The following is a 26340-nucleotide window of genomic DNA, read 5'->3' on the forward strand; positions in this document are numbered from 1 at the left end:
CCAGTGTTTATATCGATATGGTTATGAAAATCCTATTTACAATTGAGTTTAGCACAATATCATTTTCTTTCTTGCACAACTTTTCGTTATTTTCTTGGAATTTTTTTTTCCACAAATGATTATTCATGCATCCACTACCCTCTGTCCTAAGTACAAAATTTCTCAAACAAATGAGATATTCTCTGTCTGTCTCTTTTCTGGTTTAGAGTCACCTGACATGCCCTAACCTAACCTGGTTGCTCTCGGAGCCCACTACACAGCCCTTAGCCTTAAAATCCTCTCAAAACCATCTTGGGAACCCCCCCATTTGTCTCTTATGCTGGGTTATTTTCCCCCAAGTCTCACATCTCCTTTTAATTTGTTCACTCCATCATTTTGGTGGCCCTTGTCATCCTATGGATGCTTGTGAAATGACATGTTTGAAATTTCACATCTTTATTCTACCCTAACCCTTAATTAGTAGTTCATGCTTCTACACTCCTCTGCCCAGAAGCTTTTAGAGTCTTCTTTCTGTCCTCACTCAAGTTCCCATAATTACAATCCTATGTTTTGCTGTAGGTCTAGCTCTATCTATATAATTGGAGACTCAGTGGGCCCCTGTATTTGTTTCATATGTCTGCGGTAACAAAGCACTACAAAGTGTGGGGCTTAAACAACAATTTGTTGTTTCACAGCTTTGGGGGCTGGAAGTCTGAGATCAGGGTATCGGTATGGTTGGTTCCTTCTGAGGGCTGTGAGGGAGAATCTCTTCCGTCTCTCTGTCTTAGCTTCTTGGCAGTCTTTGGCACGCCTCAGCTTGTAGATGATTCACCCAAATTTCTGCCTTCGTCTTAAAATGGCCTTCTCGCTGTGTGCATCTGTGTCTGTGTCCGAATTTCCCCTTTTTGTAAAGACACCAGTCATAATGGATTAAGGCCCACCCTCGTGATGTCATCTTAACATGATTACATCTTCCAAGACTGTATTTCCAAGTAAGGTCACATTCTGAGGGTTAGGACTTGAACATCTTTTGGAAGGACACAATTTAACCCATAACAGCTCCTTTGAACTAGAAATTCAGTTCTTTCAGTTCTAGGAAATTTTCTTGAATTTTTTATTGAAAATTTTCCTGTCTTTTCTTATGTTCTTCTCTGGAATATTTGTTATTTGGATCATGGGACTTGTGAAATGATCCTCTAATTATATTAACTTTCCCTCTATTTTCTGTGTCTTAATTTTAAAGTCTGTATCTTCCAACCTTTTTATTTAATTTTTTATGTTTTTTTTTATCATATACAAACCCACAATACGCCGTCCACCCACACATTGTCTACTTCTGTGTGTATAATTTCCAAGAGTTCTTTTTTATTCTCTGAATATTACTTTTTAATATCATCCTGCTTTTGTTTCAAGATGGCACTGTATTTCCTTTTTTCTCTGATAATATTAAAGATCTGATTTGAAGTTTTCTTTACCCATTGTTGTTTGTTTCCTCACTTTTCATTTCTTTCTCTGTCTCAGTCTATTCTCTTTCCATTACTTCTTAAACATTTTCTCATATTTAGGAGTAGGGAATACAAAGCTGAATTGATGCACTCTGTGTGTCTCCTGGGCTTGTTAATTGGTACACGTCAGTCTTGGATGGTCTGAGACATTCTGAGCGTTCAGTGAGGAAGGAAGAAAAGATTTAGTTTCTCTGTTTTCATATCCTCCACACCTCAGCTATATCTGGTGTCTGTTCTCTTGTGGTAGCTCATACCTAAAGATGTCTCTGCCTCCCAATGAACCATACCTCCTAGTATTCACATGTTTAGATAGTATACTTGTCTCGATTCTGGATGGGCCCTGTGACTCTCTTCTTACCAACCTAATGTGGGAGAAGTGATGCTGCATGATTTCCAACTGCATGTCATAGATTCTTTGTACTTTCCTCCGGGTTTCTCAGAATGCTTGCTTTAGAAGAAGCCAACCTCTGTGGATGAATTTCAACTCACCAGAGACTGCCAAGCTGTGATGAAGACAAACTGGCTCCACGGAGAGGCTATGTGTAAAGAAGAACATCTGGTCATTTGCTGCCTGTTCCAGTCATCCCAGCTGAAGAGCCAGGCATGAGAGTAAGCACTTCATCTTGAACAGCCAACTCATCCAAGCCTTCAGAGACTCCAGCCCAGCCACCATCTGTTCATAACTGTATTAAAGAGCTATAGTGGGAATTATCCAACTGGGCCCAGTCAGCCCATAGGTATAATAATAGGTATGATAATAGATGATTATTTTATGTTACTTACATTGGGGGAAATGATTTGTTACATGTCAGGAGATTACAGAAACCTCTCCCATTCAACAGGACCCCTGTGTTATTCCCTTCCAAAGACTGTGTCTCCAATTTTCTGTTGAGGTGAAACAGAGCTAGTTCCCTAGATACACAGAGCAAGGGTGGGCACCTGAGAGTCCAGCTGCTCCTTAAAATGGTACTTGAATTCATTCACTGAATGAATGATCCCCCACTTTCCAACCACGGCATGACCCTCATAGCCATCAATTTCTGAACCATTTTGATGTTCTATCATTATTTCAGGTTACTTAGTGCACAGTTTCTAGCACGGAAGCTTAGAACTCATGTTTCTCAAGTTTTCTAAGCAACTACCCCGTATCCATCTGCTTTCTGGCTTCCAAAATTCTGTTTCAGTTATTCTCCTGTTCTTTTTGTCTTTGTGGTTTTATGGCTTTTAAGGATTACTTTGTTTTGGTGGAGGATCTCTAATCAAAGGTCCCCAGAAACCACTTTATTAAAGGGCACTACTCAAAGCAGAACATTGTAAACAAAATGAGTGGGGACTTCAAACAGATTAACACTCATTACTTACAAAGAAGGACCACTTTAAAATTTGGGACATTACGTTCAACGACCGGAGTTCCCTGAAGGACTAGCCCAGGTACCTTTTTAAGTTCATACTTATAAGTGGTAATACACAGATAGGCCAAGAAGTGCTTAAAAGCACCCTGCCAGGGATTCTGAATAAATATTACTTGAATCTATAATAAGACTTCGGAGGGATTCAGTATGGCTCCTCTTTCCCTCAATGCCTTTTTCTTCCCCTGAACTGTTCTGCTGCACTGTGGTTCTGTAATTTATATATAATAAAGTCATATTCAGAAGTAGTTTGCTACAATAGTTTTGTTACAACTCATTATGGAAGTATTTTTTTTTCTGTCATAAGTAACAAAACTAACGACTCCCAACTTCTTTTAAGATGAGTCACATTTTTTCAGAACATAGCCAGGTACTGTTAAATTTTTAAAAATATCTTATTTTGCTTGTAAAAGCCATACGACTTCCATAAAAAGCAAGTGGTTCAAGAGAGCAAGGAAGCTTGGGGAAGTTTTTGAAGGACAAAATTAGGTAGCAAATGATTTAAGCAACATCAATCTGTTAGGGTTTCCCTTTAATTTTTATGTCTGAACATATAGTTTTAGTTTACTCAAGGCCTTAATATGATTTAATAAGAAATCCACAGACAGACCTTTACTTTTAAATGTAGTATAACATGGTAATCATGAGGCTTTAATTTCAAGTTAATTATCATAATATGCTTGTAGCATTCATAAAAATCCTCTGGAATCTCCAGGGAATGAAAGTATTACATTCTGCTGCCCCCTGGCAGACATTTTGTTTACTGAATAATGTGAACTGCCCTAAGGAAAATGAAAACAAGATAGAAGCTGCCCTGTCTGTACGCCTCCATGGGAGATAGAATATTCTTTTCGGTGTTTGTTGTCCTATGAGCAAATATTATCTCTAGTTGAAATTTGTTTGAATGAGGATTTTGCTGAAGCAGAACCAGCTCATCTAAATTCTTGGCTTCACTTTCTCTTAAGTGGGAATAGTTCATATTAAATGAATGCCAAAAGAGGATAAGCGTTATAAATAAATAATTAAAGAGAAATCCTACCATCACCATTTTAGGTACTTTATTATGAACCAAAACTGTGAATCGTGAACTAACTAAAGGTAGAGTTGAGGTCCATATACATTCTCAAAGTTTCCAGGGATCAAAAGCATGTTAAACCATCAATGTCCAGCGCACGCACCCACCGGAAGAGCCGAGGAATCATGTTGAGCTGGGGGGGGAGGGGTGTAGATAATACTACCTGAATCATCTTGCCCATGTTACATTGCTGTCAGAACATATAAGAAATAATGTGTGATCTGCAAACCCTCGACATGAGAGTCAAATCCACGTGATTAAAGATCTGTAGAAGATTTCCAAAGCAGGAGCGAAATAAAATATGAAGTATTCATATTTCTGTTTCCTCTTGCTTTTTTTGAGAGTAGAAGAAACAGTGAGCTACCTTAATGGTGACAGAAGAGTAGAAATTTTCAAAGCCCTTAAGAGTTGTTTCAACAGACAGACTTGTGGAGAATACTTACCAAGAAGTCAAGTGGGAAATAACCTAGTCTTGTCTGCATTTCAGTGTTGTCCAGAGGGTTCTGGAGCTGGGAGGTGAGGAAATGTTGAGGGAGATCAGAGAGGGATCAAATTTGAATGTCAGCCAGTTACTGCTGTTGCCTGCTCTGCTCCCCAGGATTTTTACTGACTTCCAGATAGGATAGAATAGTTTCCTTTTAGGTTTTATTTCATATGATCAGCTTTTCTTCCAAATTTATTGAATCCAAAACTCTGGGATCAACCAGGGAATCTCCATTTTAATATTTTTAGGTGATATTTAGGCAGAAATGGATCTTGGTGAAACAATTTTTGTTATATTGCCTGTTTTCAACTGTATTGTCTCTTGGAATTTGATGGTAAAGAATATCCATATGATACCATATTGTAGGCAGTGGCAAATTTCCTAGATTCTTCTCAGGGCTCCTTGGACAAATACCAGACATGAATCCCATGTGAGTACACTCAATGTAAGATCTGCCTGTGGTTTTTTTTTTTTTTTTAATTTTATTATGTTAGGTTAATCACCATACATTACATCATTAGTTTTTGATGTAGTGTTCCACGATTCATTGTTTGCATATAACATCCAGTACTCCATGCAGAACGTGCCCTCTTTAATACCCATCACCAGGCTAACCCATCCCCCTACCCCCCTCCCCTCTAGAACCCTCAGTTTGTTTCTCAGAGTCCATATCTCTCATGGTTCATCTCCCCCTCCGACTCCCCCCTTCATTTTTCCCTTCCTACTATCTTCTTTCTTTTTTTTTTTTAAACATCTAATGTATTATTTGTTTCAGAGGTACAGGTCTGTGATTCAACAGTCTTACACAATTCAGAGCGCTCACCATAGCACATACCCTCCTCAATGTCTATCACCCAGACACCCCATCTCTCCCACCCCCCAGCACTCCAGCAACCCTATGCTTAAAAAAAAAAAAAAGTAATTGGAAGAGCCATGTAAGATTCTTCCTTTAATGAAAGCTTCTGAGGGATTTGGCCTGAGTTTTTATTCCAGGACCAGCATTGTTACCCTTAGCAATCGTTTTGTTTATGAAGTTCTATGGACTGCTCTCAGACTACAAAAATAGGTTAGAGGGATTAGTACCAAAATTCTCAAATACTTCTTTTTGTGCAGCTAGCCCTGAGTTAAATGATTTCTGCCTACATAAAAATGTGGGCACACCTACCCAAATATGTTTGATTTATATGTATTTCATTGTCTGTGTCAGTGCTTGTCTATTTACACTGAATTATGTGTTGCATTTTTGTTATTTAGGGTTTTTTGTTATTTGTTTGTTATTATGCATTATATTTTTCTCTGTATTTTGTAATATGTTTCTTGGAGAAGACATTTAGTGAGGAAGGAGGCTAAACAAGATGATCTCTGAAAACACATTCCAATTCTCAGACACAATGATTAAATGATAACTTGCAATTCTTATGAACTAGAATATTCCTGGCAATTCCATGGATTCTAAATAAGTAATAGGAACCATCTTTAATAGATTATTTTGTATTAATAGATTTTATTCGGTTATAGCAGTTTTAAGTTTACTGAAAAATTGCACAGAAAGTTCCCATATGCCTCCTATCCACCTTTTCCTTCTACGGTTTCCCCTATTATAAACATCTTATAGTAGTGTGGTACATTTGGTATAATTGATAAACTAATATTGATAGGTTATTATCAGTTAAGGTCCATAGTGTACATTAAGTTTCACTCTTTGTGTTGTATAGTTTATAGCTTTTGAAAAATGTATCATGCCACTTATTTACCATTACTGTCTTGTGCAGAAGAGTTTCACTGCCCTAAAAATCTCCTGTGCTCCACTTAATTCATCCCTTCCTTCCTTCTTCCCTCAAAATCCCTGGTAACCATTGATCCTTTTACTGACTATATAGTTTTGCCTTTTCTAGAATGTCATGTAGTTGGAATCATACAGTACTAGCCTTTTGGAACTGGCATCTTTTACTTAGCAATATGTATTTCAGGTTGTTTCTTCTTTTATCTTCTTATCTTCCTATCACTGGATAATATTCCATTGTATGGAGTGCCACAGTTAATCCATTCACCTTTTGAATGGTATCCTGGTTACTTGCAATATTTTAGCAATTATGAATAAAGCTGTTATAAACATTACTATGCAGGATTTTGTGTCTCATAAGCTTTGAACTCATTTGGGTAAATACCTAGGAGCATGATTGCTGGGTTGTATGGTAAGCCTATGTTTAGCTTCGTAGGAAACTGCCAAATTGTCTTTCAAAGTGGCTGTACCATTTTGCGTTCTCCCCAGCAATAAATGAGAGTTCCCATTGGTCCACATTCTCACCAGCATTTGGTGTTCGTGTTTTGGATTTCAGCCATTCTTATAAGTATGTAGAACAATACTGAATAAGTTGTTTTAATTTGCATTTTTTGATGACATATACTCTAGAGCATTTTTTCATATGTGTATTTAGTGTCTGTATAAATTCTTTGGTGAGGGTTGTGTTCAGACCTTTTGCCATTTTTTAATTGGGTGGTTTGTTTTCTTATTGTTGAGTTTTAAAAGTTCTTTATGTATTTTGGACATATTCTTTTATCAGATAATGTGTTTTACAAATATTTTCTCCCAGCTTACGGCTTGTCTTTTCATTCTGTTAACAGTGTCTTTCACAGAGCAGACATTTTAAATTTTAATGAAGTTCAACTTATTAATTATTTATTTTATGGATTGAGTCTTAAAAATCATGTCCATGCCCAAGGTCATCTAGATTTTCTTCTGTGTCCTGTGTTATCATTTAGAAGTTTCATAGTTTTTCATTTACATTTACATCTGTGATAGATATTGAGTTAATTTTTGTGATGGGTATAAAGTTCCTGTTTACATTTTTAAAAAAATGTGTTGTGCATGTGGATGCCCAGTTATTACAGTATCAGTTTTTGAAAAGACTATCCTCCATTGAATTGCCATCAAAAGACTATTTCTCCATTGAATTGCCTTTTGCTCTTGTTGAAAATCAGTCAACTATATTTGTGTGGACCTATTTCTGTACTCTGTTTTTTTCCATAGATCTATTTGTCTGTTCTTTTGCTAATACTACACTGTTTTTTAAAAAAAGATTTATTTATTTATTTTAGAGAGAGAGTGTGTGGCAGGGTCGGGGAGGGACATAGGGAGAGAGAGAATCTCAAGCAGACTCCCTGCTGAGCGCGGAGCCCAACACCTCTCAACCCAGGACTCTGAGATCATGACGTGGGCTGAAATCGAGTCAGATGCTTAACGGATGAGCCACCCAGGTGCCCCAATACTACACTCTCTTGATTATCGTAGTAAGTCTTGAAGTTGTCAGTTCTCTGTGTTCCACTTTAGAATTCTGTTGGCTACTCTGTGTCATATAAGTTTTAGAATCATTTTATTGATATCCACAAAATAACTTGCTGGGATTTTGATTAGTATTACATTGAATCTATAGGTCAAGTTGGGGAAAACTAACATCTTAACAATATTGAGTATTCTTATACATGAATATGAAATAACTCTCCATTTATTTATATCTTTAGTTTCTTTCATCAGTGTTTTGGAGTTTTTGTTGTTGTTGTTTTTAAAGAGAGAGTGCAAGATGGGGGGAGGGGAAAAGGGAGAGGGAGAAAGAGAGAAAATCTTAAGCAGGCTCTTTACTCAGCATGGAGCCCGACATGGGGTGCCCCTGCCCCTGGAGTTTTCTTATACAAATTAAGTTAGATTTATACCTAAGTATTTTATTTTTGTGTGTTAATGTAAATGGCAGGGTGTTTGTAATTCAAATTCCTTTTGTTCATTGTTGATTTATAGGAAAGCAATTGGCTTTTGTATATTATCTTCTATCCTATAACCTTGCTATAATCTCTTATTAGTTCCAGGATTTTTTGTTGTTGATTATTGGGGGTTTTCTACGAAGACCATCATGTCATCTGTGAACAAAACTTTATTTCCTTCTGCCCAATCTGCATGTCTTTTATTTCTTTTCTTGTCATGTGTCATTATCTAAGAATCCTATACAATGTTGAATATGAATGGTGAGAGGGAACATCCTTACCTACTTTGCAATCAAGGGGAAAAGTGTCTAGTTTCTAATTATTAAGTCTGATGTTACCTGCAGTCTTTTGTAGGTGTTCTTTATCAAGTTGAGAAAGTTCCTTTCTATTCTTACTCTGCTGAGTTTTTATTATGAATGGAAGTTGGATTTTTCCAAATGCTTAAAAAAAATCTATTGATATGATCATATGATGTCTTTTCTTTAGTCTCTTGATTACATTAATAATTGATTTTTTTTTTTCTTGAATGTTGAACAAGCCTTGCATGCTAGAATAAATACCACTTGGGTATGTTGTATAATTCTTTTTATACATTATTGGGTTTGATTTGCTAATATTTTGTTGAGAATGTTGGCATCTTTGTTTAAGAAAGATATTGGTCTGTAATTTTCCTTGTAACGTCTTTGATTGGTTTTGGTGTTAAGCTAATGATGGCTTCATAGAATGGGTTTGCAAGTATTTCCTCTCCTGTTTTCTGAAAGAAATTTTGGAGTATTGGTATCATTTTTCCCTTAAATGTTTGATAGAATTCACCAGTGAAATCATCTGAACCTGATGTTTTCTGTTTTAGAAGTTTATTACTTATTGGTTTAATTTTTTTATCTCTATAGGTCTGTCAAGGTTATCTATTTCTCCTTGTATGAGTTTTGGTAGATTATATCTTTCAAAGAGTTGGTGTATTTTACCTAAGTTATCAAATTTTTGGACATAGAGTTGTTTATAATATTCTTTTATCATTCTTTTAATGTTTGTGAGATCAGTAATGATAGTTCCTCTTTCATTTCTGATATTAGTAATTTTTTTTTTCTTTCTCTCCCCCCCCTTGGTTAACTTGGCCAGAAGTTTATCATTTTTATTGATCTGTTCAAAGAACAAGGTTTTGGTTTCATTGATTTTTCGGTATTGATTTTCTGTTTGGGATTTTATTTCTCCTGTAATATTTATTATGTCTTTTTGGGTGCTTGCTTTGAATTTAATTTACTCTTCTTTTCCTAATTCCCTAAAGCTAAGTTAGATTATTGATTTTAGATCTTTCTTCTTTAGTAATACATGCATCTAATGCTATAAATTTCCCTCTAAGCAATGCTTTTCCTGCATCCACAAATTTTGATAGATTGTATTTGCATTTTCATTTATTCAAAATATTTTTAAAATTTTCTTGAGACTTCCTTTTTGACATATATACTATTTTGAAAGGTCTTGTTTAATATCCAAATGTTTTTGGATTTCCCAGCTTTTTTTTTTTCTTCCTGTTATTGAGTTCTAATTTAATTTCGTTGTGGTCTGACAGCATACTTGGTATCATTTCAATTCTTTTAAATTTGTCCACAATGATGGCCAACCTCACTGGCCCAGACATATACAGCAGAGCCTTCATGTATATGGTACCATATGTTGGCTATCATGGCTATCCAGAGACTGTGCTCTCACCCTTTGAGCTCAGCTATGGAGTCTGTGTAAATGTCTGCCACTGGGCAATGGTGACAGTGACAGGCAACATGGACATAATTGCCACCCTGCCTGTGCAACCTCTTCATCTGGCCCATCTGTCTGTTAAGTTGGGACCCTGAAGTACAACCCTGACATTTCCCCCTACCAAGGGCTTTCAGCACCTATGCAAATGTGACTATGTTTATGTAAATTGGAATGTCCAGCCTAGAAGAGTCCTGAAGTCACCCCCGCCTGACTGTTTTGCTCTGATTCCTTGCCTTTTTTGTTCTTGCTTGTCTCAGGGGATTGGTGATAGCAGGGGAAACTCCCAGTGGCATATTCCTGCTGAGTTAGGGACACCTAGCTAGGCCTTCTGATATTCCAAAGGCATATGGGATCCTCCAGGGATGAAGGAAGCCCCCACACCCACTCTAATCCATTCCTAGATCTCTGGATGGTTTGGGTGCCCTGCTCCCTGGATCATGAGGAACAGAAGATGAAGGTTCATAGGGGGCCATCCTGGGCCTTCTCCAACATGGCCTGAACTCAGCCCTAGCACGCTTGGGCCTGTCAGGAGTCTCCCCACACCTGCCTAGGGCCCCTCTGAGAAAGGCATTGTTAACTGAGCCTGCCAGGAGACCCAACCAGGGGGTTGTATGGCTTGGCCCAGACCCTGGCTGTGGAGGGCAGTAAGGCTTCCAGCTGGCCAAGTGGTCCAAAGAACCCACTGGGGCTTGGTGTGCCTGACGATGGGCAAGTGCCTGAATTCCCTGTGTGGGAACTCTGTTGATGAGTGAAAAACAGCCACCCATGGGTGGGGACTAAGAATACACCAAAATGTAATTTATTTTAGTGAATGTCCCATATGAGCTTGAGAAGAATGCATATTTAGCTTTTGTTGGATGAGGTATTCTATAAATGTCAATTCAAACCATTTGATTGATGGTGTCAGCCAGTCTATGTATGCCTCTTTTTCTATTGTATGTGGACATTAAACTTATATTTTAATCAATTTTTCATTGTCTTTTAGTAGTAGATTTCCAAATCATTATGTAAAATGTCCTAATAGACAAATTGACAACACTTATCAACAGACAATTTATAAAAGAAGAAATACAAAATATGAATCACCGTAGGAAAAATGTACCTTTACTGATGATAAAATAGTAAAAATAAATTTAAATGAGTTTTTGTTTGTTTTTTAATACCAAGTTGACATTGGCTGATGTGCAATGAAATAATCATGGACATTCACTGCTTCTGGGCAAATCCAGCTCAATAAAGACTCATTGGAGGACTGTTTGGCAATGTGTGTTAGGAGCCTTCAAAGAAATCATTATGCTTTGATCCATAGTTAATTTCTAGGAATTCTATTTAAGCAAATTAGGAGAGATATATTGAAAGATTTTTGTGTCAGGCTGCTTTTTATTTTTCAATATTATAAGTAAGGTGTGGTGGTTTTAAAATAGGTCCATACATTTTTCACCTACTCCCTTCAAAAGGTGAAGCCCAATTTATCTTCCCTTGAGTGAGGGCAGGGCCTACTGCCTTGTTCTAAGTAGAATATGGTGGAAGTGATGTTGTGTGACTAGGTTATAAAATGCATCACCGTTTCATCTTTGCCTGCTCTCTTGGTTTATTTGCTCTGGGGGAAGACACTCAAGCAGCCCTGTGGAAAGGCCCGATCACAAAGAATTGAAGTGCCCTGCCAGGAACCGTGTGAGTGAGCTGTCTTACAAGGGAATTTTCCAGCTCAGAACGTTCTCCAGCAGATAAGATGCAACTCGAAATGTCAGTGGTGGGTAGGAATGCTGTTTGGAATCTTTGGCAGGATCCTATAGGGAATCACAGAGATTATGATGTTGGAGCAAAATATTGCCATTTCATGTTGTTTGAGCTGCCCATCAAACGTGTTGTTTGACCTACCAACCTATAAATTTGGACACATACAGCAGCACTCATAATCAAACGGAAGGGGTATATACTAGGTTAGGCTCAAGTAGTTCCTAAAAGCACAAGGTGCATAAGGAAGTGGCACAGATGCCCATGGACTCTGTACTATATTGTCTTCTTTCTTAACCTTTTCTCATAGGTAGTTCTCTATGATCAGTTGACTATGAAAGGAAGAACTTGGGCCTGATTTTACAAGCACTTTCTGCAAAACACACAGGCACCACCAATACATTGCAGCATGAGAGTCCCACTCCAGAATGGCCTTGAAAGATAGTGATAAAGGGCAGAAGTTCAAATTGTTCATTTTTCCTAAAAGGAGAGATGGTCGGAATTATGGATATATACCTATTCCTGGACTGTAGCTAATGTCACAGTCCTAAAGACTGTGGCTAGATGGGAAGTACATTAGTGACAAGGAGATTGGGGGAGAAGGTATCTAGATAGACCCAGCATGAAGATATTTGTGCCCCATAATGCTCACCAAAGGGTGATTCCAGCAGAGGGGAATTTTAATAATCAGATAGATAGGAGGATAACATGGTTTTGTGGATGTTGGTGAGCTTCCTTCCCTAGTCACTCCTGTCACTTACCACTGAGCTCAGGAAAAAGAGGTCATAGTGTCAGGAAGGGATATACTTGGGCTCAGCAACAGGAACATCCATTCCCCAAGGCCACTCTAGCTTCAGCCACGCTGAGTACTCAAACTGCCTCCCAAAATGCCTTCTCTGCTGGCAATGCTTCTGTCAAAACTACCATGTGTGAACTTACAGGACACTTTATCCATCATTATGGCATTCACACATCATTGCTTATGACCAAGGAAATCACTTTACAGCAAATGAAATGCAGCAATGACTCTTGCTCATGGAATTCACGGATATCACCATATTCATCATTGCCCTGAAACAACTGACTTGATAGACTGGTGGACTGGCCTTTTAAGGACTTAATTAATATTGCACAGCTAGGGTGCAATATCTTGTGGGGCCGGGGCAATATCCTCCAGGATGTGGCATATGCTCTAAATCTGCATCCAGTATTTGATATTATTTCTCCCATAGCCAGGATCCAGGATTCATAGGATAGAACTTTGGGCTCTGCTTGCTAGAGTTTTTAATTCCAGAGGGAAAAATCCTTCCCCCAGGGGATATAATTCCATTGAATTGGGAATTGAAATTGTTGTCTGACTAATTTGGGCATTTAATGACATTGAACCAACAGACAAAGAAAGGGATTCCCGTACTGGGTGGGGTAAATTTTCCTGTCAAGGGACAATTGGTTGCTACTATACAATGAGGGTAAAGAGGAATATGTCTGGAATGTAGGAATCCCTCACCCCTGACCTTTTTCTTCCCCTTTAATTTGAGTGCAGCTTGCTCTAGTAAAAATTGATGCTTCTGTGTCCTACTTAGTTTTTTCTTGATTGTTTTTAACCATTCATGAAGTGTACATTTTGCTGAATATAGGACTTAAATTCATTCATTTTGCGATTATTGAATGAATAATGAATAGGGAATTTGGAGTCAGCCACTCAGCACAGTGGCATGAATCAGGATTTGTTCCCCTAAAATCTTGGTTCCTAATTTTCCCTTAAACTTAGCAATGTATTTCCAGAGTAATAAGATAAAATGATCCACGAGCAGTCACTCCTTACCATACTCACTTTAATTCTGTACACATTCTTCCATATTTTTGATCCTTTTTTGTTGCCCTCAATGCTCCTTTCCTTTATCTCTACATTAGCAGTGGGGTTGCTGAACAAATCACTTCAGGCTTTTAAAGGGACTAGACAAGACGGCTTTTTGTCATGATTAACTTTTGGGATTTATGAAGGAAGCTGCTCACAAGGTGTGGGCAGAAATCACCAACTACCCATATGTTGCTGGCACTGATAATGTGTAAAACCTAAGGCGTAAGTCTGCACATTCAAGCTTGCATAACTATTAAGAACACTTCATTTGAAGGTTGGAGGTCTTGTTTTGTGTCCTCTTAATTTTTTCTTACCAATTATTTAACCTCTAAAAATGTTACCACCATCCATCTTTCATTGTCTTGGAAAATATTTTAAAATAATGTCAAGTAGGAAGAATTAAATGGAAATGGTGAGAGTGAGTTGGAAGTTTTGAATCCAACTCAATTTTTCAAAAATTCACAATATAAATCCACTTGGATTAGATGGTAGTTAGGTTATAAAAAAAATACTATTTTTTTGTGGGTGGAAATGTTCATAGGACTTTTATTGGCTTCATTCTGAAATATGAATGGTATTCTGTTGTTTATACCTAATCATATCTCTTAAAGGTATTTCAAGGAAAATATCTGGCTAAAGTCCTATAGGTAAAATATTTTGACTTCCATTTTGAAGAGGAGAGACTACTGGAGTTCAGAGAGCTAAAATGGCATGCCCATAAAGCACATATGATGGGATGGGGCTGAGAATCCAAATTCTTTTCACCCATGCCCATGCTTTAAACAGGAAGGGAGGGGGTGAAAAATGCTTTTTTAAATAGCTTCTCTTTGTTTACTAGGCTCTCACAGCCTGAGTGATTACTGGCACATCTGCCACTTCAGAAGGCACAGAACAGATTGTCTGTGGACATAAGAGTAGGGATAGATGGTAGGGAAGCTCACTGAGAAATGGATGGAGCACAAAGAAGGGGAGTTGTCCATTCTGATGCCTGAGTAATTCTAGAGATACAGAATGTGGAAGGAAGCGAAGCGCTAAATAGGGTGAGATAGAGGAGAAATTGGAGAAGTTCAAAGACTGAACTTTGGAGATTGGAAGTATGGTAGGTGAGAGGTGGGAGGACAGAAGATTATGCTGACCAGGTTAAGAATTGGTACATAGGCTTTCTGAGGTGGAGCAATTGTGGGTAATGACAAAGCCCAAGGTGTAGTCATGCTGAAGAGAAGGGGAGAAAGGGCCAATTGTAATTAATTGTGAAGGTCAAGGAATCATGAAGCCAGGGTGACAGATGAATGGTTTACATGTTCATAGAAGTACCCAGAATGATGGTAGGAGATGGCTGGAAAAATGAGCGGAAGGTGGGTAAATTATATTAGAGGAAGAGTAAAAGCTGCAATAGCCAGGAAACTCAGATCTCCACAGAGGAGGGTTTATTGTAGGAATTCATCCAACAGTTAGCAGCTAAAAGACAAACAGCTAGAAGACAAGCTAGCAGCCCTTGTCTTGAGGCATTTGGGATTTCTGAGAGTCTGAACTTGAAAGAGGTTGAAGGACAGCAGTATTTGGAGGGGAAACCAAATTTAAGATAAGACTAGGAGGTGAAGAGGATGGAGGGTGATGATTCTCACCTGCCTACATTAGAATCATCCCCAGGGCTTTTAAAAATCACCCATGTCTGAGCACTTTCCAAACCAACTGTGTCTAATTCTCTCAGATGGGTTTTGTCAACTCTGTTTTGTAAAAATTCAAAATTACTTAATGGGATGTTTAGGTGAGAAGCTGCTTAGATCAAGAATGAATCAGCTAGGGGGAAGGATAGAGAAGAGATGACTGAGCATGGAAAGAGAGGTGACCTCAGGGGGCAGGCCTTGGAGGCTGTAATGGGACAAGAGGTCTCAGTGCAGCTTTCTAGGACCTTTCATCATTCCCAGAGCTGACATTGTGTGGCGAAGGTGAGGAAGACAACATCTGCTGTGAGGAAACGTTTGGGATGAAAGGTCAGAAATTGTTTACTTTTTATCTCCTTCATGTTGTCTTTCTCGCTTTCTTTCTCTCTCCTGGTTTCTCTCTCTAGAGCCCAGAGGTCAGTGGAACTTTGTTGCTCCTGTGAAGTATAAGTGACTTATTTAGCTTTGGTTACCAGTGATGTCTATCCCTCACCTGCTTGTACTATTCCCTTTCTTACTCAGAGAGCAAGCCCAGCCCCTACGCCTGTTTTCTCAGAATCTCTTCTCACAAAGCACAAAATTAGGTTTCCAAAGCAACAGCATTTGGGTTTAACGGTGACCTGGATGGTGGATGGAACCCCCAGTGGGAGATGCTTCAAGACATCCTCTACACAGAGAGTCTGGACACACTCCAAACAAGGAAGTGAGCACTGCTAGGCTAGGTGGTTCTCTGGTCACGTGAGACCCTCTATTCATAGTCCTAGGCACTCACACCCTTCTCTTTGGCAGTAGCTAGTCAATCTTTTTCATTCATATGGCTGTATACTTAGCTGTGTGTGTGTAGTCACCTCTCTTAAAAATCTACCTTAGCCATAAATTCTTATGCCTTGCATGATCATAAAAAAAAAAAAAAACAACACACTATGCTTTTTATCTTCATAGGTAGAATATATAAATATATATATTTAATTTTAATTCTCCCTTCCCCCTGACTCTCAGAGCTACTTTATGCTGAATAAGTCCTAATAAGTACAAAGTTCAAATTGCCCATATCACTCACTCTCTCCAGTTATGACAAGGACCCCACAATGGAAGGCAAATGGGGAGCATGGACTCTGACCAGGCCTCTAACATTGTTCTGAAAAACCTTTATCTTTTTTTTTTTTAAAGATTTTATTTATTAATTTGACAGAGAGAGACACAGCGAGAGAGGGAACACAAGCAGGGGGAGTGGGAGAGGGAGAAGCAGGCTTCTCGCGTAGCAGGGAGCCCAATGCGGGGCTCGATCCCAAGACCCTGGGATCATGACCTGAGCGGAAGGCAGCCACTTAATGACTGAGCCACCCAGGTGCCCCTGGAAAACCTTTAATGGCAATTGAACATGCTTATGCTGGGACCTTGTTTATCAGGGATTTCTCCTCAGGTGGCCAATTTCCCAAACCCAAACTGGTGGTTCAAATTCCATCATATTTACTTATCCTTCTGAATTTACTCCCACCAATAAAGAAAATCTGGAGGCTCTTTGAGTCTCTCTGAAGTGTGTGCTTCTCCAGTAAAATGTGCCCATAGTAAATTGTTTCAACTAAGTCTAAAATTTCCAATTCTGTATGATGGTTTGTAGCAGAAGACTTTTTGGTTTGAACACATGCATGGAGGCCTTTTTTCTTTTCTAGCTCAGTGTGAATCAGAAATTTTACATAGAGAGCTGGTTACCCTTCAAATCACTAAGTGTCCCTTGATGCCAAGGACGTGCCATGTTCTGAGGACGTACCTAACCCCCACCCCCATCTCCATCCCCATCCCCATCTCCATTACTACACTGGAAGTACTCTGGGACTACTGATGAAAGTGGTACCAGGCCTCCCCAAAATGACCTAGGAAATATCTATCTTCTATCCCATATTCTTCTTTTTCAGGAGTCAATGATCTATTCAATAAATATCTGTTGAGCAATTATGTGCTACATCTGAAGGAAACCAGTGGTTAAGAAAAGAAAGGTACAAATTCTTGTCCTTATAGTGCTTACCTATTCTGGTGGGGAAAACTGGACAATGAACAAAATATTTAAGGAAAGATAGATGCTATTATATGGTGATATGCCCTTTGGGGAAAAAAAATAAAAGAGGGAAAGGGATGAAGATATTGATGTGATTTATTTTAAATTACAATTTATTTTTTTATTTTTATTTATTTGTCAGAGAGAGAGTGAAAGAGCGAGAGAAAAAGAGAGAGCACAAGTGGGGAAGTGGCAGGCAGAGGGATAAACAAGCTCCCCACTGAGCAAGGAGCCTGATGAGGGACTCAATCCCAGGACCCCGGGATCATGACCTGAGCTGAACGCAGACGCTTAACTGACTGAGCCACCCAGGTATCCCTTAAATTACAATTTAAAATAGGGTGATTGGAAAAGGCCTCACTGAGAAGGAGATGTCTAAGAAAGATCTGGAAAAAAGATCTGAGAGAACAAGCTAGGTGGGTATCTGGAGGAAGAGCATTCCTGGTGCAAGGACCAGCAGGTGCAAAGGTCCTGAGCTGGGGGAATTTCTGCTATGTGTGAGGAACAGCGAGGAAGCCAATATGTCTCTATGTCTACTATGACATGAAACGTGGAGAAATATTAAGAGATATAGTCAGAGATGGAGCTGGACCAGGTTGGAAGTGGGCATAGGGGATATGAGGGGAATCAGATCATAAGGGACCTTGTGGGCAATTGTAAGGTGCTCTGAGTGAGAGGGAAGGGCATGGGGCAGAGTAACACAATCGGAATGAGGTTCACAAGGCTGCAGGGTTGAGGACAGCCTTCAGGGAAGAAGGGCAGAGCAGAGAGATCAGTTAGCAGGCCATGGCAATAAAACAGAGGAAAGATTTTGGTGTATTGGGTTGGGTGGTAGCATTCAGAGTGGTAAGTATTGATCAGATTATGATGTGTTTTGAATGTGGCATTGAGAGATGCATCAGATGTGGAGTGTGAGACAAAGAGGAATCAGAGACATGTCCAAGGGTTTTGGTTTACAGCTGGAGGAACAGAATTATCTGGGACTGAAAAGTACAAAACAGAAGAAGGAATAAGTGTGCTTGGGAAGACAAAGAGCTCAGTTTTGAACATAGGTTGAGTCTGAGATGTATTAGACATCCAAGTGGATATCCGAGTAGGCAATCAGATTTATGAATCTAGAGTTTAAGGAAGAGATTTGAACCTAAGATAAAAATTGAGAGTATTATTTATTTTATTTAATACCATGAGAAGGGAAGGCATTGGCTGGGGCGGGGGGAAGGAGGCGTGGATGTAGATAGAAAAGACATGACTGATAGTTTGATAGTTTGATAGGTAAACTCATTCCCTTAAAAGTAAATTACACCCCTACCCAGACAGGTATGGCCTTGTTCTGCAACACCCAAATCTCATCAGAATAAACTCATCTGGCCTCAGAATCTTTCCCACAGTCCTAAGGGAATTGTGGGTCACCAGCAGATCTGTCCATGTGGAGATGCATTGAGCACAGATCTGTCCTCTGGAATGTTCTATACTTCCTTCAGTGTGAGGCCAGAAATACACCTATATAGGCCCCAAGTTCTCTGCTCATGATTTTTGTGATGCTCACTGAATGAAAATAGCATCTAAGAACAAGTACAGGGCAGTCTAAATCCATAGAGAGAAAAACAGCATTTTTCTAACATGGTATCAGCGTCTGTGGAGACCTAATTTACATGACTCTCCAGAATATTGTCTCAGACTAAAACAACCACATTTAGATTACACTACACTGAGGGTCTTCATCGAGAAAAATGTGTAGCTCTTGTTTTATCATTGCAAAACTAAAAAGCCCATGGTGGTGGTTTTCCAACAAAATGAGACAGTTTATCAAATAGATACATTTCAGATATTCATAGGAGGCTGAAGTTTGCAGGTTGTTAGACCGTTCCAGCATCTTAGAGTTCCACTGCATTAATTTGTACACATGAGAATAAATAAACATATAGACTGCTAAGAAGTGTTTAGGGTACCTCATTAGAATTAAGATTTTCAGAATGACTGCAACTTTTAAGTTGTACCCATGGTAGGGATAGAGAAATCATAGTAGAATTTATGTAAAACTCCTCTTATTTTATATCTTATCTACATTAAAATTTTTCTTGGATAAATCCAGTATGGAAAGATTTTAAAATTTTTTATTACGTATCAGTAAAATGCTTTAATTTTAAAATAGGATAATTAGGTGTAGGTAATAGCTGCACAAACTTGACAAGGAGTAAATATTCTTAGGATAGTTTTAAAGCAAATTATACAAATAGAACATGTAGGAAGTCTGAACTAGGAGCACCATAGAAAGAGGCCTATTGGTCACCTCAGAAAACATTAAACATGAGTCAGTACAGCAGTTCTGCTCTTGAAAAGGTAATTATGACATTGAAATGCTAAATGAGAATTCAGAATGTAGGAAGCACTTGGCACCTTTCCCATTAGGTACTCAAAATTGTCAAAGCGTCTACATGCTCAATTCTGATTCTGTAATTAAATAAGGCAATGTACAGGGAGACTATTCAAAGGATGTCAACAGGAGACAATGTAAACAATAAGGAAGTTGACAAATTGACATTATTTATCTGAGGGAAGACATGACATAAGAGGTATGATAGAGTCATCAATTTCCTGGAAAAGAAGGTCCTTTTTCAAAAATAAAACCACATTATAATGGGAAAGAACACTGAATTTCAGAGCCAAACAAGCATGGAGTGAAAGCCTGGCTCTACTATTAACTTGTATGACTTTGGAAAAGTAACTTAACATCCCCTACTTTCTTCAGCTAGAAATGCAGATAAAAATGCAACTCTTGATGAGTTTCTGTAAGGATAGGATTAAATTATCTGATGTAAGTAAAGCACCTAGCAGGGTACCTAGTAGAGAGCTGTAATAAAAAGAACTGTAAACTACTATAGCCTACTGGTGGTATTGACATGCATTCTGGGGGTCCTGAACAGTGGTTAGGAACTCCTTTCTGAAGCTACATTGCCTGGGTTCAAATTCTAGCCTTACCACTTCCTAGCTGTGGGACAATGGGCGAGTTATTTAAATGCTTTCATTGTGGTCATTTGCTGACCCAGCATTGTCCTCTAGATTTTGCAAGATTTACATTGGTTAACATCTGTAAAATGTTTAGAATAGTTCCAAAGACTATTCTTTTCTGCCTCTTCCTCATTCTTTTCACCTTCCCTGTCCCCTCCTCCTTCTCCTTCTTACAGTTGTTCAGGGGCGATACTTTTGATAGTTCTCGTAAATTGTAAGTATGGATACTGAATCACTGCAAAAAATGTATCCATACTGGTTCTCATTTTTTGAGCCCTCCTCCTTTCCTCCCGTGCATTCCATGTGGCAATCCCAAGAGCACTCTCTAATGAAACTTCCGCACACTAATCTCCATCCAGAGTCTACATTCTGGGGGGAGGCAACACATGACATTTGCCACTGCTATCCTCCTACCAATAATGACAATGGAAATAACTAGTGTTTGAATATTTCTTATGTCCTGAATACTGTGCTACATGGTTTATGTTTACCATCTAATTTAGCTTTCAACAGTTAGGTACAATTATTACCTTCATTTTGTAAATGTGGTCTACTGTGGCTCAGAGAGTTTAAGAAATCTTCCTTGTTCAGTGACTATGAAATAGTGGAGCCAGGATTCAAACCAGGTAGTTCAGCTCCAAAGATGGCACACTACGTTGTCATTTAGTAGGTGCTCGATAAGTATTATAGGATATTTTGAGGTGATTTGGTATTTTCATTGAGTTGTTTTTAGAATCCTCTCGTGATAAATCCCTACCCTGAATGGACCCATTATTATTGATAATAAATGTAAACAACTGGGTGAATGGGTAGTAAGAATGGGAAGAGAGGCAGGGAAATGTTTAGGTCAAGACATTTCTCTAAAGGAATATTTTACTCAAAAGACAAAAGTATTAAGGAATGTTGAATGTACAATGAAATGATAAAAAATATGCTCAATGTCACAAGTAATTGGGGAGGTAGCCGTTAGAACAACACTGAGGTATGATCAAATTCACACAATTTGTAAAGAACTGATAATGTCCATGTTGGTAGATTCGTTGGAAACTGGAAACCATCAAACACTGCTGCTTAAAGTTTTAATCCGTACTTTGGAGAACAATTTGACACTAATACATTTGAAAATGCATATACCATCCTACAACTTTGCAGTTAAACTCAGATACCTAGAGAAGTTCCTGTACACATACATCAAGAGGGAAATATAGGGATGCTCCGGGAGCATCTTTTGTGAAGGCAACAATTTTTTAAAAGCTCAAATATTTACCAGGAAGAGATTGGGTAGGTATATTATGGTGGTATATTTATATGACAGAATGTTTATACGGTATTTCAAATGAATGAATTTGATATAAATGTATCAACGTAGATCTAAAAAATTATGTTGAAAGAAAAACGCAAGTTTCAGAATGTTAAAGACGGTATGATATCATCTATGTAAATTAAAAAATAATCAACATGTGTGTTGTTAATGGATTCAGATGTGGGGAGAAAGTGTAAAATTGTCAACTGTGTATATAGCAAATCTGTGATAGTGTTTGCCTTGTTGGAGAGAAGGAAAGATGGCATAAACAACAGAAGCCGTGAGAGAAATAGAGGAAACTTAATTTTTTCTCCCAATTTCTTTTTCTCAAAGCAAACTGACAGTCACAAAAAAGATCTGAGGCAGACACAAAAATGAATCAACATAACTGTTTGGAGGACAATAGGTTTTTACTTTTGTGCTTTTCAAAATGTGTAACAGTAAAAGAGAACCTGTATATCATTTTACTAATGAATTACTTTACAATGTGAAATCTTAATCCAAAGGTAACTATTTAAATAGACTCTAGATATGTGGGTGATCTCTGCTGGACTTTTAAATGTAAATATATCTTTTGCTGAAAAAAGTAAGGAATTTCCTCTTTCTTTAAAAAGTGGTGTTGATTTTTTTTTTTTAAATCTCCATTGGGGTGCTTTCTGGTTGACCTCTCCTGTGTGGGGAGAGTGGAATGGATCAGTGGTTCCTAAACTTAGTTGATCTGCAGGATCATCTGGCCAGTCCTTTTTATTTTATTTTATTTTTTTTTAAGATTTTATTTATTTAGTTGAGACAGAGAGAATGAGAGAGAGCAAGCACATGAGAGGGGGGAGGGTCTGAGGCAGAAGCAGGCTCCTTGCCGAGCAAGGAGCCCGATGTGGGACTCGATCCCAGGTCTCCAGGATCATGACCTGAGCCGAAGGCAGTCGCCCAACCAACTGAGCCACCCAGGCGCCCCTGGCCAGTCCTTTGATAGACAGAAGTGTGAGCCACATCCCGGGCTTATGAACCATATTCTCTGCAGGTGGAGCCCAGAGACTTGTTTCCTTTATTTCTGTAGTCTTTGATAGCTCCCAGGGGAGTCTGGTAATTAGCCCAGCTTGGAAATCTACCTCCAGATGTCCTCTCAGGTTTCCTTCTTCCCATTTTTTAAAGATTAATTAGTTCAGTACAGGATTGGAGTGCAGTTTTTCCCAGAGAGAGACCGGAAGTCCCCACTTAGATAGAAAAGGTTTCCAGTTTATAAAGTAGGTGTGTCTTCTAACACGCACTCCTCCCCCCCCCCCCCCCCCCCCGCCATTCCTCCTTGCTTTTAAGCCAGTCTGGGTTTAAGATGTCCCATGGTGCTTAAAAAAACAGATACTTTCAGTGTCCTCTTTTATATAAAGTCCAGAATGTTTTTCTTGCTTTGTTGGTCACTTGGTCTTTTTTTTTTTTCCCCCTCTCAATTTATCTTCAAGAATGTTACAGACAGTTGGATGTCAGTAAGAGCATTACAATTTTGGCTGCCAGGAAAATAAACATTGTTGCAATTCTATTTGTATGAAGCTCCCTGTCAGTGCAAAAAGTAACTAGTAAGCACAGATCTTTGATTCTGAATTGCAATGTTCTTTGCACTTGACTTGCAGGTGAATATAACCTCCATTCGTACCACAAAATAAAAATGGGATAATGATTTGTGCCCGTGAGTCATTTTCTTTTGGAGCGAGGCCTCACTATAAATCCTTCTGTGGGTTATTGGAGGCATTATATGTCTTACAGTGCTTGAGACTATAAATATATGGGTCATAAAGGGAGTGCCTCCTGACAGACTTCTCATCTGTATCTGCCATATACAGCTTTTCTGAGGGCTGGGAAGAGGGAGGACAGCAGAAGCAGAAAATGTCAGGAAGTTTCCTTGTGGAAGCATTTTATGTTTACTAGTTTTTAAAGACTATATCCCTTGGGAGTGGCCTAAATATATATTTCCAAATACGTTTTCAACATGAAAAGATGGAAGTAGCAGGTTGCTACTAAGAGGGACTGCTTCGATATTTTCTATTACTTGTTTCTCTTATCTGAACATGGAGTCTAATTTCGGCTCTGACCTTATGCCTTTAGCCCATGCTAACCTACACACTTTCCACCTTGTCAACATCCAATAAAAGGGGACCCTAGGAACCCACCTGTTCATGAAGTTTTGGACCACCTTCCTTCATTCCCACTCTTGACCCCCGTCTTGCTTCTTGCTCACTCAGCTCCTGACCAATGGTTTTCCTGTTAATAACCTAACACTTGGCCCTGAGTTCTAATTCTAGACTCAGCTTTTCCCACTTGACCCTCATGTCCACTCTTTGCCTCAGATTTGCCCCCTCTGACCCTATCTATTCTGTTTCTGCCTCCTACATACCAACCTAGTGTTGTCTATGCTTTTATGCCTTGAAAAGGACATTTGCCATCCCCCGCCAGTGCTAAGGGTTGATGCTCTCCTGTCCAGTTTTGGCTGATGGTCTAAGTAAGTTTGCATCCTTCCTCCAGTCATATCTGAGTCTGTGTGGCTAGGTTTCTTTTGTAAATATTCACTATATGTTTGCAGAGCCTCACATGTATTCTTATGATGCTGCCATTGTCAGAACACTTTTGAAGCATTTGGAGTTGCCTTCTGACCACAATACCTTATACAACAAAAACTCAGTTGGTATTTGTTGAATGAGTCAATTACAAATATGTACAAGAAACTCAATCTTGTTGCTTTATAAGAATACTTCTTGTTAGATTCAAAGGAGGATTTCCCAACTTTTAGAAGTTACCTTATTCATAACACATGTCTGTCACTAGATAACTATGGAACATTAAAAAAAAAAAAAAAGAACCCCTTCATGCCAAGGCATGGGGTTGACACCATTTGAGATTATTAAATGTACATGCTACAGGCTGGAAAGGAACTTCTCAAAAAGGTAATTTGAACAAGTTTCAATTAATGGTGGAAGTTTTAGAAGAAGTATGTAGTCTCCTGTGATGAATTCTTTAAAAGGGATTGTGTTGACATTTAGTTGACATATTTGATGGTATTTTTAAAAATCAGTGACAATATTTTACAGCCACCCTTTTTACATTGAACTTCCTGGAAATAGTATCTTGGGTTTTTTTGTTGACTACAGCACCATTTGATTTTAATTTGGATTTTAAATGGAAGACATCTAAGCTAGAAAACAATACCCACCTGCCCCTCACCCCCTGAAATCTCTAACTCTTGTAAAGCTATAATGAATAACATACTCAAAGAAACAAGATAGAAAACATTTTACTTTCCTTCTCATTTTCTGCTTTATGGGTTTTAGTTGGTTCCTCAAATACTTTAATTCACTGTGCTACCAACCTCGCCTGAGCACTTTCTCTAATTCAGGCACTGCTCTAGGAATTGGCCATATAGCAATAAATGAAATAATTCCTGGGTGTGAGGAAGACACAGTTGCCGGGGGAAGGATAGACACATAAACAAACGTTCAAACAGTGGTAGGTACTCTTTAGTGTCTTGTCAAGAATGCTTTAGAATGACAGAAATAGTCTATTGCCTAGGCGACTAAGATGAAGGGATTACTTCATAAGAAAAGTGGTATTGATGTAGATCGGGGGTTGATAAGTTTCTTTCTGTAAAGATAGTAAATATTCTAGGTTTTGTGGCCAGACAGCCTTTGTTTTAACTACTTAATTCAGCAGTTGTACTGTGAAAGCAGTCACAGACCATGTGTAAATGGCTGCATTCTAATAAAACTTTATTTACAAAAACAGGGAGACCAGACCAGATCTGGTCCATGAGCCATGGTTTACTGACCTTTGATCTAGATTGGAGGGATGAGAAAGGTAAAGATATTTCAAGTACAGAAAACAGCATCCAAAGTAAGAGAGCATATGTATCCCTGGGTAATAGCAACATGAAAACAGCCAGAAGAAAAAAATGCTGAGAAGCTGAGTAAGAGTGACTAAGACTATGTTGGGAAATGCATCGTATGTCAATTTAAGGAGTTGGATTTTACCCTGAGGGGAGTCACCAAATGAGCTTCTCTCCTGTAAAACTGGTATAAATCAACTTGTTCACTTTCCGAAGTCAGGGATGGAAAGTCTAGTGGAAGAAAAAACACAAGCTGAATACAAATTCTCATTTTTAACATTTTTATCATTAGCAGTGTCTGGATTATTAGGCATATCCTACATAATCTTTTCAGTTGTCCCACACAGCAATAACCAAGAACCTAACAGAGGCAGCACCCACAGATGCCAACGATACATCCCCTCAACCAATTCTGTCTTCAACCAACAGCTTGTTTTTGCTGTTCACCTAGAAATAGTGGGAAATTTGGAAAAAATCACTCCCTCTAATGACTTTTCTATAGAAATTAGAAAAAAGCCACTGAAAAGAGCAGCATTGAGATGAAATGCTATAATGAGTTAACTACAGGGATGAAAAACTGCCCAGTAGCCTAGGAGATTTTATAATATGAAAATTTGTCTTGAAGATAGTTTAAAAAATAGTTCTCTAAGACAAGGAATATCTCTGAAATTAACTATTAAAATCTGTATTGCTAAGAGAATCTTAGAATCTCTTTCTGCCCAGAAATTGGCTGAAACTAATAGCAACAGTTTGTAAAGCAATTTTAAACCTATTTGATAGCATAAATAAATAAATAAGTAAATAATATATAAATAAAAGTAAAATCTATCTATCTATCTATCTATCTATCTATCTATCTATCTATCTATCTATCTATCT

This window comes from Neomonachus schauinslandi, chromosome 14, assembly GCF_002201575.2.
Source record: "Neomonachus schauinslandi chromosome 14, ASM220157v2, whole genome shotgun sequence".
In the NCBI taxonomy this organism is placed as follows: Eukaryota; Metazoa; Chordata; class Mammalia; order Carnivora; family Phocidae; genus Neomonachus; species Neomonachus schauinslandi.